Source organism: Protopterus annectens, chromosome 13.part0, assembly GCF_019279795.1.
Source record: "Protopterus annectens isolate FY-2018-M chromosome 13.part0, PAN1.0, whole genome shotgun sequence".
Classification (NCBI taxonomy): Eukaryota; Metazoa; Chordata; order Ceratodontiformes; family Protopteridae; genus Protopterus; species Protopterus annectens.
This window is the reverse complement of record NC_056747.1, coordinates 848,658,427-848,679,850: the sequence shown is the minus strand read 5'-3', so window position 1 is coordinate 848,679,850 and position 21,424 is coordinate 848,658,427.

Below are 21,424 nucleotides of genomic sequence, written 5' to 3'. Positions count from 1 at the left end.
GCCAACACTCAAAATACTGCTAGTAGCCCCTTACCTACAGAGACCCCTCCCCACTTCATTACAACAAACAACTCCTCCAGTTTTTCCCTGGACCCAGTCCCCTCTAATACAATTGTGAACTTCTCAAAAAACTAAAACCAACCACTCTAGCAGCTGACAATCTACCTGCAGACCTCCTTCAAATAACAGCTGAAGCTATAGCCTATCCAGTGTCCATTCTTATAAATAGGTCAATATCAGAATGTAAAGTACCTCACTCCTAGAAAATATCACATATTATACCACTACACAAAGGGGGTAAGTCTCTTGAGCTTACCAACTACCGCCCTATTGCAATCCTATCAACTCTATCAAAAATATTAGAGAGAGTAGTTCATTCCCAACTAATGCAGTACCTCCTTAAGAATGACCTGCTATCCACATCCCAGCATGGCTTCTGACACATCCATAGCACTACTACAGCACTAATCTCCTTTATCAACATTGTCAACCACCATAGAAATAATGGACTATTTGTATCCTCAATATTTTTAGACTTATCAAAAGCCTTTGATATGGTGAACCATAGTATGCTTCTAGAAACTCTATCTTCCCTTAACATAAGCTCCTCCACCATATCCTGGTTCAATAACTACTTATCAAACCATCAGCAGGCTGTTCTATGGCAATAACAACTGTCCCCCCTACTACCTGTAGGCATAGGTGTCCCTAAAGGGCCCATACTAGGGCCTTTGCTATTCTCACTGTTCACTAACCTGATAGTTTCATCCTCAGTCTCTGCCTCATTAGTGCAATATGCAGATGATACCACTATTATATGTGCCTCACCCACCCTACATGAGCTAAACATCGTAACCCAGAAAAAACTTTTCCTTAGCAGAAGCATAGTTCACTAACACGAAACGTATTCTCAATCCCAAAAAAGCCAAACTCATTCTCTTTAGCCCTGGTAGATCTCCTCCACTAAATAATGATTTTACCATAACATTTAAAGATAAAATACAAATCACCCCAATGACACACACAAAACTATTAGGTATTGAAATTGCTAATAATCTAAAATTTGACATACACATAGCCCAAACAATTAAGAAAGTTAACAAAAAGATTGGTCTTCTATACAGGAACAGACAGTTCATCACTAAACCTACCAAAGCCACCTTAGCAAGGACTCACCTCTTATTCATTCTCCTTTATGCCTCCCCTATCTTCACTAACCTTCCCCACACTGAACTAAGCAAATTTGAATCCTGCTACAACAAGACTGCCAAGTTTGCTACCGATGCTTCTCATAGATCCCATCACTGTCTAGCCTTCAAGCAACTTAACTGGCTTGAGTCACCTCAACTACTCCTACTTAACCAACTCTCAATAGCTCACAAGCTCTACTACCTTCCCAAAAAAAAACCTGCACTTCATAATTTAATTCACCCCTACACCACCACTAGCACCTTAAGATCTAGTTTTCTGAACCACATAAATGTCATAAAACATAAAAATGATGCTGTTAAATCTCTCTTTGCCTGCTCCATTGCCAGAACCTGGAATTCACTTCTAAGCCACTTAACTTCCACCAACTCTACTTCACAATTTAAAAAACTTCTCAAAACCCACTACATTAATAACTGGCATTGCTCATGTTACTTCCCAGGCTAGGCCATACGACTGCACGGTTGCTAGGATTCTGCTAAGGATCAAAAGGTTTCTCCCCAAGTCCCACTTGTAAAAATATTTACATGGGTATTAACTTAAAACCCGAAATTTAGACATTGTTAATCTCTGCTATCTATACTCAAATATTTTCTTAACATGTATGGCTCTGTTTTCTTCTTAGGTACTATTTCTGTCTCCTTGGAACTGTAGTAGTGTTGGGAGCTTTTCTCCCTAGGCCTACCTATGCTCAATTGTAATGTATTTTTAATATATTTTTAACATGTATTGTACTATGTTTCCTTACATGAGACTGTTTTATCTCCTTTAACTGTATTAATGTTTGGAGCTTTTCTCCCCGGCCTCCGCTGAAAATGGACCTGTGGCCAGTCAGACTTTCCCAGTAAACAAATGTAAAATAAAAATATAAAAATAAAAAGAATCCTCATCACTACTTTCATAACAGTCATTAAACACAACCCCTCCCTCTTGTTTAAAGTAGTACATTAAATGCAGTTTTCTGCTAAAAGAAAATATTTCACTTTTAAGTGCATGTAATCTCGGTAAGGCAGTTGGTATAAATTTGAGACCAAGACATAATACAGACATAACCACATCAGACATTTCATGTTTGGACAAATTTAACACATGTAAATTATCACAAACTACATTAGTACCAATGTTTTTTTCTTGTTGTACTGTCCCTTCTTGTTATAGTTCTTTTGCTGGCCCCATTCACTGTGGCCCCGTTTTTTGTTGTTAAAGTCTGTTCTAACAGAACTGGAACTCCGAAAACAGTTCTGCATGTCTTTCGGATTTTGTGCTTTAGGCAAAGCTGGAAACTGTTCCACACTCCCCTGAGCTGCAGCACTCAAATCTCCCTCTTCAGAAGCAGCAAAAAAAACTGAGGAAGAAGCAGAAGCAGTTTTGCCCCAGCTGACATCATTACTGCCATTATCACTTCTGCTTCTAAATGAAAAAGATTGGTTATTTTTTTTTATTTTCCAAAAAAACGCTTTATCAAGACTGTAATCCTTAATGTCTCTGTTAATTTTATGGCTTTTGCACTCTACCAGTAATTCTTCAAAGTTCACAAGTCTGCCATTAATTTCTTCCAGCATACTGGTCAGTTTAACAGATGTTAAAAGTTTATCAAGTTCAGCACTCACCATTCTGATTTCTTCTTTAAGCCTTCTCTTCTTTAACTCATCCCTCTCAGTTAGGATGCGTATCCATTCAGTGGAGCACTGGTGAGCTGCCTGCACCCATCTTTTTTGAAAGGCCACATCCTCAGCATTCCCCTCCTGAAAGGGGGTTGTAGGTGCTTTGTATGCTCGCAGACCTCTCGGGGTAATGTTCAGCTGTACATACCGCTGCAGGCAAAGAATATTAATATGTGTACTGGCCTCCTTCTGCAACAGATTCTCCAGCTTCTCCCTCAGATTTACAGCCTCTGCCGATAAAGCAGTCACAATAGAGGAGCCCAAAGTTTTAAAAGGGTTCACAAAACGATGTTCTCATTCCCCTGTAAAGCGCTCCCAAGCAGTAGCCATAGCTGGACCCTGAAAAGCAGCTTCAAGAGTCGCTGAATTACCAGTCCCAGGCACATTAGAAGTACCAACTGCTTCTAGATTTCTAGAACCTCTCTCATTTAGTTGTAAAACAAACTGCTGAATAATCCTTTGACTGCCATCAATAGTATCATCCCTAAAGGGATGTGGCACATTATTTGCAGGATCAGTGGCCATACAAATAGCAAATACAACTTAAAAAAAACAAAAAAATAAAATACCACCAAGACCACTGATCCAAGAAGTAAGTGAATTTAATGAAACACTTACAGCCTTCCAAGAGTAAAAACACTACAAAATACTCTTTGCTTATATACAACATATTGCACAAAACAATTAATCAATTAAGCATACAATTCAAATCACATACTTGCAATTACATTCTTTGTTGAGTCCCTGAGGCTCCAAAGTACCATACTTTAAAATCAGCAGGGTTTCTTTTTTTAAGAGTTTGTTTTTTAAAGACACACATTTACCTATGCCAACTTGCAATTTTTCCAAGACACAACCCCTAAAAGAATCATGGTTAGAGTTGTGTGCTATCAAAAAATGACTCCCAGGGGGACTCTCTAATTTTTTATTTTTTTTGTCCCTAATATGTTCCTGCAACCAGACCCTAAAGCTCCTATACATTTCCCCTAAGCAAAACTTCTTACATCCACATCTCAGCACATACATTAACCCCTCTGTGTTACAACTGTATTCATGCCTAGCTGTAAATTTGATGCCATTAATATAGGGAAAAAATATGGTATGAATTATAGCCTGGTAATGCATGGGTGCTCTCCAGAGCCTTGAACCAGGTCTCTGTCACTGCACAGATGTTGATGTTCTCCATTTTAAGGAGTGCCTCAATTGAGTGCATTTTGAGGTTTAGACTTCTAGCATTGAGTAGCATTACCCTCAGAGCTTGGTTGTACCTGTTATGGTGGTGAATTTGGCATTTGAATTGTGCCTAAAAAGGACTATAGGGGTGGCAAGAGCCTTAGCCAGTATCTGGATTCCCAGGGGCTACAGGTACAGGCCATCACTGGCAAAGCATTGTGGTCTGTTGACCATGTTGTCCCAGGCAGATAGATACTGGATCTCCTTAGAAAGACACCAAAAGCTTAGCCAATTGTTGAAGTCAATCATTTTGTCCTTGTACTGTGGTATCATTCTAGGTGATAGCAGGATACTACTCAGGGCTAGGGTCATACCTGACTGGGCTACAAGATCCAAGAGCTCCTCTATGTCTCTTTTCATGTAGTCCAGGGAGGTACATCTCAGGTCATTCACACCAACATGGAAAATGACAGAGTCATATTTGTACTTGTTGTGGAGTGACCTGAGTGTGTGCATTATGCGGTGGATCCTTGCACCCGACAGGCAGCTGACAGTAACTTTCTCCTTGTTTAGCCTGGAGAGTGGGACATCAGTGTGCCTGACTATAGAGTCACCTATGACTAGTGTGTTGGGTACATTGTTTTGCCTTATGGCCTGAGGTTGAGTGGCACACTCTGCACCAGAGGATAGGCCTGTGGCTCCTTCCAGGAGCAGTGGCAGAAGTGGTGACTTTATCACTCGAGAAGATCTGCCAGGATGGAGCATTGGATTGTGTGCCACACTGTGGGTGCACTCCTATGCAAGATGGAGCACCTGCTCTCCATCCTGGTTCAGAATACCCTTAGGAGATGCAGACATTAGGCACTGCAACCAGTGGTGCAATGACGTGACAGTGATGGCAGTCCACCGGGTGAGGACTCAGTTCTCACTATCACCCAGCTTGATGTGCATGGGACCTCGACTTCCCCACCCTCACCCAACTATGATGTTCATCCACCTCTTTATCCTTTTCCATCCCTGTCTCTTGTCTTGTTTGTCTTGTCTGACTGCAATTGCTTCCTCACTTACCTAACTTACCTCACTCAGACGTTCCTACATCCCTTCCCCACCATTCCTCTCTCTACCTAAAAAAAAAGGGGGGGGGCACCTGTCCCACCAAAAAAAAAAAAATGTCCCATGCATAGTTCTCCATTTTGCACATGTGTCTTCATGACACACTTGATTTGGTCCAATTGGCTATACAACATGGTTGGGTTGTGGTCACCCCTCTCTCTAGAAGTGACAGTCCAAATTCAGCTAATATTTTGCATATATGATCATGTTTTATTGTTGAAGAAATGGATAGCTATAGTTCTTTTCTAGATCACTCCTGCACATTCCTGCTCTCATTTCACCTTGTTTTCCCCCAGCTTGCTCTCCATTTCACCACTTTTCTGTTTTGCTTATTTCTTTTCTTTAAAGAATTATTGCACATTGGGATGCACACCAAAGCAAAGCAATGGTGCATGGCAGCAAGACAAGTAAATGTATTTAAAAGTATCATACACACTTGTAAAATTACTATTTAAACCCATATTCGAATCCAGTAACATCTGTGTCCAACAACAATCCATTAACACATCCTGTCACAGATTCAGTTAGGTAACAGATGTATTTTATACAGTCAATAGTGCCTGACAGAGTTTAGCAAGGATTTCCCTTTGTACTCCCTGATGTTTGCTCCCCATATCACCGCTGTCATAAGGTTAACTTTGTATGAAGCATCATTGCATGATCCCCAGTACTGTTTTATAAAGCATTATTGTGTGATACCCATTTAGTTTTATAAAGCATTAGAGCATGATGGTGCACATTGCACAACATCGTTAAGCAATGGTAATACAAAAAGTAGTTCACTGTATTATCTACACCTGTATTTGGAACGAGTACCATCTGGCCCCAAAAAGGAAAGTATTACTGCATTAAGTGAAATAATACCTGCAGTCAGAGAGCCAGTTAAGTAGGAAGTGTATACAACAGCAGTTAAGTTTGCCATTTTTTATTCAGTCTCTAAAATGCACCTGCTACACAACTAAGTCTGTAGCACAATCTGTTAATGCACTGATCCATTAATTTTTGGGGTCAGATGGTACTGGGTTCGAATCCAGGTGAATGTAACAGTTTTAAATACTTTTACATTTAAATCCAAATTCTGAAGTGTGATAGTTGTTATAGAGTCTCTAAAATGTGGCTAGATGGTACTGGTTTTCAATACAGCTGTATATAATACTTATAACTGCTTTTTGCTGTAGCTACACATTAGTACATGATGCTCACCATCACACGATTATGCTTTAAAGAAAAGAAATGGGAAAGATAGGAAAGTGGTGAAAGCAAGCAGGGGGAAGAACAAATTGAAAGGGGGGCAGGAATGTGCAGGAGGGATGTAGGACAAAACCATAGCTATTCATTTCTTCAATAATAAAACATGATCATATATGCAAAATATTAGCTGAATATGCAGTGTCAACCCCAGAGAGAGGTGTGACCACAACACAATCATGTTGTATAGCGAATTGGACTGAATCAAGTGTGTCAAGAAGACACGTATGCAAAATGGAGAGCTATGTATGGGATGACATCTTTTTTGGAATGGGTGCCCTATTTTGAGATAGAGAGAGAGAGAGAGAGACAGGAATGATGGGGAAGGGATGTATGTATGTCTAGGTCAGGTAGGTCGGGTAGGTGAGGAAGCAATTGCACACAGAACATACAAGGCAAGACACAGTGATGGTGAAGGATACAAGAGGTCAGTGAACACAATGGTTGGGGTGAGGGTGGGGACATCATGAACAAATGGACATCAAGCTGGGTGACAGTGAGAATTGAGTCATCACCCAATGGAATGTCATCACTGTCACCTCACTGCATGGATGGCTGCAATGCCTGATCTCTGTGTCTCCTCATATTATTCAGTACAATGATGGAGAGCAGTGTCTATCCGGCATAGGTGTGCACCAACTGTGTAGTGCACAATCCTACACACCAACCCTGGCAATTCATCATTGGTGATAAAATCACCACTGCTGATACTGCTTCTGAAAGGAACCACTGGCCTATCCTGTGGGGCAGAACTGCCTTTCTGCCCTTAGCTGGTGGAGTGTTGGCAGGTGGATCCTGTGGGGTAGGCTTACCCCACTTTGCTGTGGGAAAAACCAAAAAAAAAAAAAAAAAAAGAGAAGATAAGGGTTGGGGTAAGAGAAAAACAAGGGTGAACATTAGCAACTTCATATGTGGCATACAATGCATTGATACAATTATTTGACTCTATTCTGTTACCTTTAATTTTAACAATACCAACTCCTAACAAATAACTTTTTTTACTGTTAAGACTACCCAACTCATAACAGATGCAGCTCTAGCTTGATGTGTGCATATATTGCATATATGCATGTTCCAGTTATACTGATTACAGTTTACAGCAGGCCATCTGTGCCACTGCATTAGAGCTCTGACATTACATTGCAATATTGATGAAAACTTAACAATATTGTATATTTGGTAAGTGTGTTTTTTGAACCCACAACCTCTAACTACTTTCTAATACTGAACTACTGTTTTGGCCTGTAGACTAATGCATGAATACTTTACTGTTACAGTTGAGAGATGAATGCTCAATTTGATACAACTGTACGATAAACCAATAAAGGTGTCTTTACTTTTACTGCTAAAATAACAGTACTATTCAGATACATACATAGCACATGTTTCTTGCATCTGTACCAATCTAAGAGTATGGGTTAAAGCATTCAATTCTCGGTCTGTGATGGCTGCAGAAAAAACAGAACAGAACAGAATAGCATTATGAATATCAATCCTGATGATATCCACCTTTTAACTCTTAAAAGTAGTCTCTGTAAGTGATACTTACACATCTGAGAGGTGCCCCCAGTTCTACATTCTTTGATCCAATGGTCAAGGGGATCCCTCTTCTTCATCCAGAGGTCTCTGTAGTGATTCCTACATTGTTCACCAGTGCAGAGGATACCGGCAGCACTGGTCAAAGCCCAGGTAAGACTATTTCATGCCCTGACTTGTAATCTGAGCCATGATAGTTCTTCTACAAAAGCCTGGTCCTATGTTCATTCACTAAGAGCCCAACAAACACTTTGGACTCCTGAACACCACATCTTTGAGCATGGAATGTCAAAACCTCTCCACTAATGCCTGCCATGCCTAGCACAGATCAAGACCAATGTAGAATGATGTTTTCCCTCCAATTGCAGGTATTGCACTTACTAAGAGTGCACATTTTTTAGTCTTGCAAAATTTGAAAGTGTTGAGCATTACTTACCATCATGCAAATGGTGCTCAAGGCTGCACACTGCCAGGCAATGTGTCTGCATGATGGCCAACAGTTTTTATTGAATTATCTGGTTTACGTTTGTGGCTGTCTGTGTCCTGTCTGCTGCTTGGGTGGGCCATTCAATCAGTTTGTGTGCTGCTGCTCTGCACGCAAACCAGATGAGAATAGCCAAACAAGTTTGTGCTAAGAAGTGCATCCCACAAACAGAGGCCCCCAAACAAAATGAAAAAATGAGAGAAACACTCGAAATGAGGAAAATCAGTCTATAGCATACACACTAGAAAATGTTAGTACACATGAGACATAGGTCTGGATCTCAACTCTCACTCCAATGCACTTTCAGAAAACAGGATGGGTGCCTTATCCACCTTTACCACACAAACAACTTTGCAACAAAGAAATTAAGTAATTCCTCACACAACCATGTTCAACTGAATGTAAACTGATACCAAAGCATAGACTATTTGTAGATGTATTATATTTAATATATTTGGATTAAGTGCACTTAATGATCACACAATCTGTTATGAATATTCCTTGCAAATATACAGCTTTGCCTTACCTTTCTGTGTTTCTTGGACATTCATCAGTTATCTGACCAGTACTCAGAGACATGCAGTGTGTAAGCCAGTCTATATCATTTGCCATAAAATGTGTGAGGATATTAACTAGGAATACTATGATATGCAATTGCCATCAAATGAAGGACAAGTTGGATGGCACAAACAAGGATAGACTGCTCTTTTGCGGGGAGCAAAGGTGAGTTCCAGTTATGGCACATGCAAGGGTACACTGTTCTTTAGATGGGGGTGGACCCAAGCTGAACTACTGTTATGGCACACACAAGGATATTTTGCTCTTCTTACTCTCCTTGTTTTGCATCCTGCCTGTTTGATCTTGTGATGGTTGTGAAGTTGGAAACTGCACTGTGTCTCACTGTTTTCTAACTTCTGAATGTTATGACTTCCCATTACACATGTATGATGCTAAACTGAGGGCATGCAGTGATCATCAGTAATTTGGAGAGGAACGAATGTGTGAATTTTTTATGCCTGAAGCCTACTACTTGCTATTGGACACATACAAGTCAAATAACTCTCTGCTGTCATGTTACATTAATTTCTGTACAAATCTCCCACCTTTTATTTGCATACTGTACCATGAAATGAAATACAAGGACATGCCATAATATCATTATACAATACAGTACATGTTCAAGACTTACCTTGTAAATGCAGCAGTTGTCACAGTGTTAATTCAGGGATGACTGTGATGCAAGATGTACACAGCCAATACATTGGGAGGTATAGGTTCTGGCTCTGAGTTGAGGCCGGTAGAGGTGACAGAGGTCCTGTTTGTGTCACTATCTACCCTGTAGCACTCTACAATGTCCATGTTGTGTATGTTGTGATAAGTTAAATGTAGCCTGAAAACTCTTATTTGTCTTGGCCGCAGCCTTTTGGCAGCATCAGCAGCATTGCCTGCGGCCTGTAGCACATACAAATGGGAGTTAAGCAGCAGCAGCAGCTCCTAACATTCTGTCTGTGTAGACTTTCCGTGCCTGTACGCCACTATTTTGATATCCATAGAAAAAAACAGCATGTACTCTACATGGTTGCTTGATTACTTGTTGAATAGCTCCACCAGATTAGTTGATAAGCATGCAAATCAGCTGCATATGCTGAAATTAGCATCTCCGAAACACATGCTAAGACAGATGGAATCCATTAATAATCTACCCATTATAAAAAGGCAAATGTGTAGCTAGCCAAACTGATGGTGAGGACACTTGCTACATGTTTGCAGAACTTCACAAAATTTAATTTTTTTCCAAAGATACCTTTACAGAGCAGTATTGAACTCCAGGATGTATGCTCCCATTGTGTTACCTACATAATGCATATGCTAGAATATATTAATGAATAATGTGAAGCAAAGGCTTTTAAACTTTCATTTGCATGCATTAGTTAGAAGAGTACTGATGACATGGCCATGTTTATCACAGCATTTCAGAGGTACACATGACTGACATTACATGAAAATAGAATGGTGTGTGATAAATGGGTCTATATTACAACATCGAACTCACAGGAGTCCAAACTTTGTAATATCGAACCCATATGTTCAAAATGCGAAAATAGCGAAGCCACAGAACACCGATTTTTTTCCCAGGGAAAAAAATCAGTGGGCTGTTTTCACAGCTTTGCTATTTCCTCCACTGTGGTGCAATCTCGGAGTTGGTATATTTAAGTAGGGGGTGGGGGACACAGTGAAGCCCCCCACATTAGTTTAAGTTTAAAGTGTACGTGGTTTTTTTTGTACTGGACAGCGATTTTTTTCCCTGGGAAAAAAAATCGCTGTTCTGTGTTTTTGTACTTTTTGGTTTTTGAACTTCATGGTTCAATATTGTATCTTTTGAACTCCTGTGAGTTCGATAATGTAATATAGACCTGTGATAAATATGTACAGATGTTTCAGAGCAGGTCCTTAGAAAGCAGTTTTAGCATTTCAAAGATGTCTTACTAGCAAAATGGTTCATTTGCCTGTTCTTTTGCGAGTAGGGGGTGCAAAGAAAACTTACTGTTATGTCACAAACTAGAATGGACTGTTCTTTTGAAGGAATCACAGTTGAGTTACTGCTATGGCACATACAAGGATATGTTGCTCTTGCTACTCTCCTTGTTTTGCATCCTGACTGTTAGAATTTCACATCTGTAAACTCTTTTATGTTTTTCCAGTGGGTACTACTGACTGCCTACTTTTGCTGTTTTATCTGGAAACAGTTACTTTGTACTTATATGATACTTATGTGTATTATCATTCTGTTGTCTTTTAGGACACAAACAATGTCAGTGAGGTGGAGACTCCCATTCAGTGAAGCAGAAAACAATATCATTGTTGAAGCTGTCCATCAACATGAGGCATTTCTGCTGGGAAGGGATTGGCCCAATATGCAGCAAAGGCTACAAGTATGGCAACACATTGTTGACAACATGAATTCTGTGGGTGGCCACAGCCAGACATATGAACAGGTGCACCACAGGGCTACTGATAGGATTAACACAGCATGGAGGCAAGCAGCTGCTGTTGCCCGAGACCAAAGGATAATTGGGGGAGGGCCTGCTACAGAACCACCTCTTACACCCAGTGAAGAGTTCCTGGCAAATATCCTCCAACATGAGAGCTCACAGCAGAGTGGACCACAGCATGCCCTTGACATGGGCACCACTCCTGAGTCCCAAGAGTAGCTTCCACGTAGGTTTTGTCATATGACCAGTTGAGTACTGCTGTATAGTAAAACAATTGAAATAAAAGTTACTTCTGTATCACATGTCTTCTTTGGGGTGGAGTGAAAATTGCTACAGTTATAAGCTTAGTTTGAAGTTGTCAGCCGTGTTCTTGTTGAACGTGCAGTTAATGCAGATATAGAGGAGTGTATGTATTACCCCAATATTTCTGTTAAATGCGATGATGTTGCCCTTACTTTAACTTATTGCTTAACTTATTTCAGGACCATCAGGCATCCAGCAACATATGCCTCCTGCAGATGGTAAGCCAAATAAATTTATGTCAGTACTGCAGGTCAATTTAAAGAAAAATCACAATGGGTCATTCTAGGCCTGTTGTGTGTATTGCTGCACTGTCTGTAATAATGGCAGCACTGTTAGTTGTTTAGCATATATTGTACCATAGTAGTGCAGGTACTAATGTATTCCTGTGTTTCTTCCTTTTTATCACACTTGACCATGATAGTGGGAGTGTGGGTCCTGTGCCACCTGATGTCAGTGTCTCATCAGACACTGATGATGGTGGCAAAACTGAGGCATAGTTGGGAGAAGTAGATGCTGAATCTGACACAGAGGTTGACTTAACCCACCACCTTAATTTTCTCTGGACACAGTCAGTAGGCCTACACCTACCCAGTCCACTGAGCCCACAGATATTGGACAGGTGGAGGGCATGGACATTGATCAGGGAAGTGTGGCTACTGTGGCTTCAGTGTCTGTTGACTCTAGCCATAGCCAAAGTGTGGGCAGGATGCCATGCAGGAGGGTTGATAGGGGTGCTCGAAAGGGTCTGTTGTCCCTCATCCACCTGGTGCAGGTGTCTCTTCCCGTGTCACTCAACATATGTTTAGGTCTGTCCTGGAGGCACAGACACATTCAGAAAGGTGTTCCAGACAAATGCTCAGGGTTGTAGATGTGGCACAGCCTGACATACATGACTGCCTCCACCATGTTGCCGATTCACTGAATTGGATGAATGACACATTGGAACAAGGGATGTCTGTAATGGACAGAGGGGTGTTTGTCATGGAATGAGCAGTGTCTGTGATGGAACATCTGCTGGGAGGGGAACAGTGTCTTAGTTGGTGTAGGTCAGCCACAACAGCTGCTGATAGCCAATGTGGCCATGTCCGATCACATTCCCATAGTGGCAGTACTTCAACTGTCCATCAGTGAGTGTGCTGTCCAAACCCAGATGTGGCAGGCCATGGGGTCATGGTCCTGGGTGTTTCTATGAAGGGAGCACATCCAGCAGACATCAGTTACATTCAGGTAGCACCACTGCATCTGATGTTGGACATAGATGTGCCAGTGCAACTCCAGGCAGAGCCAGTTCTCATGATCAGGGGTGACAATGATGAACTGCCAACTATACCTTGCACAGCTCACACCTGCCCAACATACCAAGATCTAGAGCTATCACTGGGCCTGGCTGTGTTTATGCATAGGTTCATAGGTTCATAGGAGGTTACTAGGCTATTGGCCCTAGGGCCATTATAAGCCTAGCCATGTTATACCCATGTTCAAGTTGCATGGTATATATTTACAGTTCAAGTCTATGATCAGCACCAACTGCCCTTATCCACAAGGGACACAGATGACACCCCTGGGATAATTTTATGGTCTCCGATCCAGTTGTCTAAGTTATGCTTAAATAGGGTCATTGAGGAGCTCTGTTTTATGTGAATTGGGAGTTTGTTCCAGAGGAGTGGCAATCTCTGGGAGACATATCTGTCTCTCCAGCATGTTCTGTTAATGTTGCAGGCTAGGTAAAGATCCCTAGAGTGAGTGAATACTGTCCCATTATTTGTGGATGTGCTGCATTTCCATTAGGGCAAGGTCCTAGACTGCTCTGTAGGCCAGGAAAAAGTCACCTCTCAGTAGCCCATAAGATACAGAGTACAGTGACAGGGCCTTCAGTCTGTCCACATGGGTCATTTGTTGAAGGCCCTGAATTTTCTTGGTGAGAGGCCTCCAGGGTCTCCAGAGCTGCTGCAGGTGTCTGGTGAGGTACATACAGAAGGGAGTATTGTACTCTATTAGTGGCCTGATGAAGGATGAATATGGGGGAGTTATAACATCCTTAGCTCTGGATGCAGTGCCCTTACTTATGAGATATGAAACATAGAAGGCCTTCTTTACCACTATGGACACATGGTGATCGAAGCTAAGGTTGCTAGCAACCTGTGTTCCCAAATTTATCACCACAGGGTTTGACTTAAAGGGGGTACTGTTAATATTGAATTTTCCAGGACTTCCCCTTTACCAAAAGGGATGATAACACATCGTTTTGCATTTAAAGTTCGTGGCTTTGGCACCAATCATTTGTCTGTGTAAGCCCTTTTTGTAGAATGTCAACATCTTTGGGGACTCAATGACTGCACCCAGTTTGCAGTCATCGGCGAACCTGGTAATCCACAGGCCATCTATTTTCACCTGGACTTCTGAGAAATAGATTCCAACAATAGGGGACCCAGCACAGATCCTTGTGGTACACCACTGGTACCTGGTCTGCTGGTAGAGGTGGAATCCCCAACTTTGTCTGTATGCATTCTGAGTCAGTTGGCTACCCATCTAGTGACATATGGGCTAATTCCAGATGGATGACTTTCTCAATGATGCCTGAGTGGGAGATTGTGTCAAAAGCCTTGGCTAAGTCAAAATAGTCTGCATGTACTGTTTTGTCTTCATCCAGGGCTTTGGTGATATTCTCAAAGAAGTCCACTAGGTTTAATAAGCATGATCTACCCTTAACAAAGCCAAATTGGGTTGGGTAAAGAGTTTGTGGTCAGCTATGTCTTTGTTGATAAGTTCCATGATGAGTCTATCCATGGTCTGGTAAGGCTTATGGGTCTTTATTTCCCAGGGTTGGTTGATGGACCCCTTTGTGCAAGGGAATTATTTGTTGCTGTTCTCCATTGTGCTGGTACAAAGTCAGTACTTAGACTGTGGTTGAAGAGAGTGCTAAGTGGTTCTGCTTGGTCCTGTTTCAGACCATTTAGTAGGCAGCCTGTGATGCTATCCGGTCTCATAGAGGCTGTATTTTAGGCCATGGAGAGTGTGGTTATGACCTGCTCTTTGGAGATACTAGGTAGAAGACTGGTGACAGGTATGCTTTGGAGTATGTCTGGTGGGGACAGGGGGTGAAGTTTGTGCTAAATCTGTCTGCTAACAGGTCCTCAGGGTGCACCATCCACTATAGTTCGGCACAAAGCTGGGCCTTCCCTTTTAGATTTCTGACATAGATAAATAATGCCTTGTGATTATCCTTAGCTAGGGATGTTAGTTTAGCTTCATAACAAAAAGTGACTACTCTAGGGAAGGCTAAGGGTAGAAAACTGCATCAATGCTTCACAATACACAAATGAGTTGCCCGCAGAGCAGCAGTGCAATCTCTGAGAAATTCCGGTAAACTGAGAGCAAACCCACGGAAACACAGTGCTTAAATACAAGTGAAGTTAAATGATTTTAAACAAAGTAAACAAAGGGAAAGCCCAAGACTGTGCCTTATTCCAGCAATCCCCAACTTAGATGGGTCCTTAGCTGCACATTTCTGTCACAAGGGTGCATTCTTAATGTAAGATTGCTTGTTTTATTGCTTAAATGCTACCAGTCTAGATTCAGCAAGCCTAAATCTAGGCTAGGCTATAAAATGCAGAAGTTCTAGAAATTCAAAGTGCAGAAAATTGCAGTCACAACAGCAAAAAAAAAGGTTTAAATAAAGCAGCAATTCAGGAGAATACTTCCACAAGACTGTAGACCACAAACCTTCCTAGTGTGAAATAACTGGTCTGGAACCCAAGTGCTTAAATCACAACAAAGACACTTAGAATAACAGGCACAATAAGTCTTCTCCAGCAATTCCCAGCTTGGAAGGGTGTATGCTACACTCTCCTGCCACAAGAATTTTAACCACAAACCTTCCTAATGTAAAATAACTGTTTTGAAACATAAGTGCTAAAACCAGAACTAAGACACTTCAGAATAACAGACACAATAAGCATTCAACCAGCAATTCCCAGCTTTGAAGGGTGTAGGCTATCCTCTTCTGCCACAAGAGTTTAGACTCTCACACACCACTTTCACATGGAGGACCCCTACAGACACACACACAATAATTACATAGTTCAGCCTGCCTGCTTCCCTTTCTTACTCGCATGCACTCACCAACTTTTTGTGACAGCCTAGGCCTCCTGCCCCCATACACACACAACACCCTGTGCAAGTGATGGTAACTTTGTCATATCCCTGTTTTCTCTCTTTTGGATTCAGGGATACAAAAGCTTTATGTCTGATGCACAGGGTGCTTAGCTACATTAGTGCTTAATATATCTGCATTTGTGTTGTTGAACTGATAATTGTACCTGTCACTTATATTTGCCTTGCCAAGTTATACAGTGGATAGCATCATCATGTCAGTACTTTCTAGTGTATTGTCTAGTAAGGGTTGTGAAGTCAGGGAATGCAATATGTCTCATTACTTTCTAACTTTTCTCTTTAATAATTTTCCAGTACATATGTATAGTGCATATCATAGGTCGCACCATCACATTCAAATCTCAGGATTGTATGGCAGCACTGTAGTCAAATCTCAGCAGAACAGTAATACAGTATAATGCTCTCTTTTTCATGAACCTCAACAGGCACATGCAGCAGCTAGACAGACCACAGGGCTTTCTCGTTAAGATAACACAGGGCCTACTAATTATGCCATGATGTATGTGGGTAGACTAAAAGGCATGTCACTGTCATCTGTCTGGTATCCCATTACATTGTAACCGTTACTCTAAGCTTATTACTTTTGGTTTAAGCACTTGGGCTTCAGGCCAGTTGCCTTAAATTAAGAAGATTTGTAGTCTACACTCTGGTGGGAAGAGAGGGTAGCCTCTACCCTTATGAGTTGGGAATTGCTGGTTAAATGCTTTTGTGGCTGTTATTCTAAGTCTCCTGGTTATGGTTTAAGCACTTGGCCTCCAAACTAGTTATGTTACATTAGGAAGGTTTGTGGAGTAGACTCTTGTGACAGGGGAGGATAGCCTACACCCTTTTAAGCTGGAAATTGCTGGTTGAAGGCTTATTGTGTCTGCTACTTTGAAAGTGCCTTAGGTCTAGTTTAATCACTTGTGCTCCATACCACCTATTTCACAATAGGACGTTTTGTTGTCTACACTGTTGTTGGAGTATTCTACCAGATTGCTGCTTTATTTAAATTGTTTGTTGTTCTGTTGTGATTGTGATTTTCTGCACTTTGGATTTCTAGTACTTCTGCATTTTATAGCATAGGCTCAATTCAGGCTTGCTGAACCTAGACTGTTTGGTATCATTGGAACGCTAAACCCAGTCTTCTTACATTTAGAAGCCCCCCCCCCCCGCACCTTGTGACAGAACTGTGCAGCCAAGAACCCATCTGACTTGGGGATTGCTGGAATAAGGTTCACTGTTGGTCTTGCCCTTTTTCACTTGTTTAAAATAGTTTAACTTTGCCTGTGTTACAGGATTGGGTTTTGGGGCATTGCACTCAGTTTACTGTAGCTGCTCAGAGTTTGCACTGCTGCCTTGTGAGCAATTCAGTTGTGCATTGTGAAACATTGACACATTTTTCTAACCCTAACCATCCATGGAATAGACACATTTTGTTAGTCTTACACCAAAATGGTCCATCTAGCCCACACCCCAATAGTCACTGCAGTATATACCTTCCATAATGGATAGACAGTTTCCCACCATGTCTCCAGGCAACCTGATTTACATGAGTATCCTGAGGCAACAAAGAAATTGCCTCATGTATACTGACAATCAGTTACTGCTAAAACAAACTAATACAACATGTAAGAGTTGTAGCTATACTATGAATTTGGAATCAATTCTCACACATAACAAACTAGATATCAAACATCTTGTCAGCACACACGTCACCTCTTACACATAAGCTCACAATGCATAAACCCACATACATGGAGGTACTCGCTAGAAACCTAACTAAAGATCAGAGACCTCCCAAGAGAAAACCTACTGCACACAATGCAGACCTAACAGAATCTACTACACATAATAATACATGTACAAGTGTCTCAGCCAATAATCCCCTCAGGCAAAACACCTAAAAACCAAATGTCTTGCTCATAAGCAACTCCATAGTGAAAAACAAAGGCTGGACAAGGAGAAGGTCAGAATCAGCTGCCTGTCAGATGCCAGGGTCCATCAGATCATGCACACACTCAAGTCTCTCTACAACAAGTACCGTTATGACTCTGTCATAATAAATACTGCAGTGATTGTCTGGAGACATACCTCACTATACTACATGAAGGAGCTTGTCTCCTCCATAGTGGCCTTTTTAGGCCATGTCAGAACAACTAAAGTCCCAACGTAAAATAATCCACCACAGACAAACTGAAGGCTATGCTGCATAATGCAAGGAGGGTAAATCAGAAACTGTACTCACTGGAAGAACTCCTTACCTTGGAAAATCCTCATGTCTGTGCAGTCACACAGACATGTTTCAATGCCACAGAGAGCACCCTGGCCATGCAGGGGTATAGTGCCTTCCACAAATTCACACATCAAAACAAGCATGACAGAACCAAAGGCAGAGGTGTACACATCTTCATTAAAGACAACTACAACTACACCAGAAGACTGGTCAAAGAGTATGACTATGTAGTGCTACTCTAAGTCCAACTAACTGTATGTAAAACCCCTTTCCAGATCATTGATAGCTACAGGTCCTCCACTATGAATCATAAGGACCACTCTGCCTACTTGGACCTAATTGAGTCACTCATTAGGCAGCCAAACACCTTTGTCATGTGTGATTTCAACTATCTTTCCAGTAATTTGGAGTCATAGATGTGCACAAACACACTCACCCTAAGGTTCCTGGATTTTGTTAATACACATGCTGTGTAACAAATAGTGTGCACCCTCACAAGGGGCTTGAATGTCATAGATTTAGTACTGACCAACATAATGGTTCTCTGCACTAACCTCTGTGTTGGTCCCCTTGGTCAGGTCAGATCACAGTTCAGTCTTGTTCACATTCACAGTCATACCTAACACCCCCCCCCCCCCCAAGAGCAGAAAGGATGAAACATTTATCCAAAGCAAACTATAGGCTTCTATCTGATGCCATAAAGAGTTACAAACCCTCTGCTACCACTGTCAACAATGACTGCTATATAGAGGTATACACAAATGGCCTGTATAAACAAATAAATAAATGTATAACAAAAAATGGCCTGTATAAACAGCTATACAAATGTATACAGTTGGCTGAACATGAATGGATCAAAACAAGTTCCTCAAAAAAAAACAAGCCACCCTGGTGGGCATCAAGCATACATAGGTTATACAACAAGTGGAAGAAAGTAATGTCTAAGAACAAAAGGAAACTGACTTAGCAGAGGAAGGACATCCTCCAGAGCTGGAACAAGGAAATCAGCTATCTTGAAAAGTCCTCTAAAGCCACATACAAACCTAAAGTAGCAACAGTAGCTAATGATAATCAGAAACAGAACCCCTACCTATCTAAGTATACAGACTATAGAACTCAGTATTTTATGTGAGAGCCATGGCGCAAGTTTAACTTTTTCATGGCTGCAGGTGAACTTATGGTAGATGACACCAGAAGGTCATGTGGGAGACAACAGGTTGTGAGGCCTGCATAGGCACGGTGAGTCATAGGTTCATATGAGGCCAGTACCCTAACTGTAGAGTGTGTGCTAGCTGTGTAAAAGCACAAGTACCCTTACAGAGCATAGTTGGATGTTTGTGTTTAGCAGAGCAATGTTGCCAGCACCACTGACTGGCCTTGTCCATGAGGGAGCACGCAACATTATATATTACACTTTGTAGTGTAGTTGATATATGTGTGTAAAAAATACTGAGCCCCCAGGGTTTTATTGCTTGGGGAGGTGGACAACACATGTATGTATTGTGACTATATGACATATACTGAGAATGTTCCCTGAAAAACTGATCATATGTACAGAAGATTAACTGAATTTGGACTGTCACCTCCAGACAGAGAGGTGACAACAACATAATCATGTTGTATAGCCAATTTGACTGATGTAAGTGTGTCAAGTAGACACATTTGCAACAAGGAGAGCTATGTATGGGACATTTTTTATTTGGGACAGGTGCCCTTTTTTTGAGAGAGAGAGATAGAGGGATTTTGGGGTAAGACATAGGTATGTCTGAGGCAGGTATGTTGATAAGCTGGGGAAGCAATTGCTAACAGACACTACATATAAGACAAGACACGGGGATGGTGAAGAGCAGAAGAGGTGGGTGAACATCATGGTCAGGGCAAAAGTGTGGAACTCACAAACCCATGGATGTCGAGCCGGGTGACAGTGGGAATCAAGTCCTCACCCACTGGACTGTCATCACTGTCACCTCACTGTGCTGATGGCTGCAGTGTCTGACATCTGTGTCTCCTTGTGTTATTCAGTACAATGATGGACATCAGTGTCTCCATCCAGCATAGGTGTGTGCCCTCAGTGTGGTACACAATCCTATGCACTATCCCTGGCAATTCTTCTTGGGTGATAAAATCGCCACCTCAGCCACTGCTCCCAGAGGGAACCACAGGCCTGTCCTCTGGGGCAGAAGTACCTGAGGGGCCAGAGAGTGCAAGGGCAGCACAAGGGGTGCTGTTCAGATGTGCTGGACCTTGGTGCCATAGCTAGTGGAGGGGGGGCAGGTGGATCCCATGGTCAGCCCTACCACACTGTGCTGTGGGAGAAAGAAAATATAAAAAAGAGAGAGAGAGAAAATAAGGGTTCTGGTGAGAGATTGCATAGGTTGTCTTATTTGTATGTTTAGTCTGAGGAGGGTGGTCTTCCAGTTCTGGGTTCTTACTTTTATATTTGTAGACATCAGCTTCTTTTGCTTACTGTAAAATCTAGTAATGACAGACGTGTCTATCCAGGAAAAGATAACAGTGGCCCACAGGCTGCTGTAAAAGGCTCACTGTAAAGTCCAGCAACAGCTCACACACACACACACACACACACACACACACACACACACACACACACACACACACACACACACACCAACCCCCCCAATTTGACTACAGCAAAAGTAGAACCCCTACCTATCTAAGTACACAGACTACAGAATACAGTACTTAAACACACATGCCACAGCACAAGTCTGATTTTGTCAGGACTGCATGTGAACTTATAGTAGATGACATTGGCAGGCCATGTGGAAGACAAAAGTTTTGGAGGCCTGTATGAAATGGATGTGTAGGCTTGTGCATCTCTCAAAAAACTGGCAAGCCATGCCATTGGAGAGGTAACTGTGGGATACACACTTCTGATCTTCTGTATAGACACACACGCACTTGACTGCAGCAGGATTAGAACCTCTACCTATCTAACGACACAGACTACAAAACACAGTACTTATCACAGGCGCCATGGCACACATCTTATTTTGACAGGACTGCAGGTGAACCTATAGTAGATGACATCAACAGGCCATGTGGGAGACAAGAGTCTGGAAGGCCTGCATAGGTACATTGCTTCATAGTGTCACCTGAGGCTAGTAGCTTAATAGCAGTAGGTTGCTTGAAAGCCTAGCTGTGTAACAACACAAGTACCCTTATTGAGCATACTTGGCTGTTTGGGTTTTGCAGAGCAATCCTGTAAGCACCACCAAGTCCCCCAGTCCATGAGTTAGCACACAACATTATGCATAACACTTTGTATTGTGGTTCATATATGTGTGGAAAC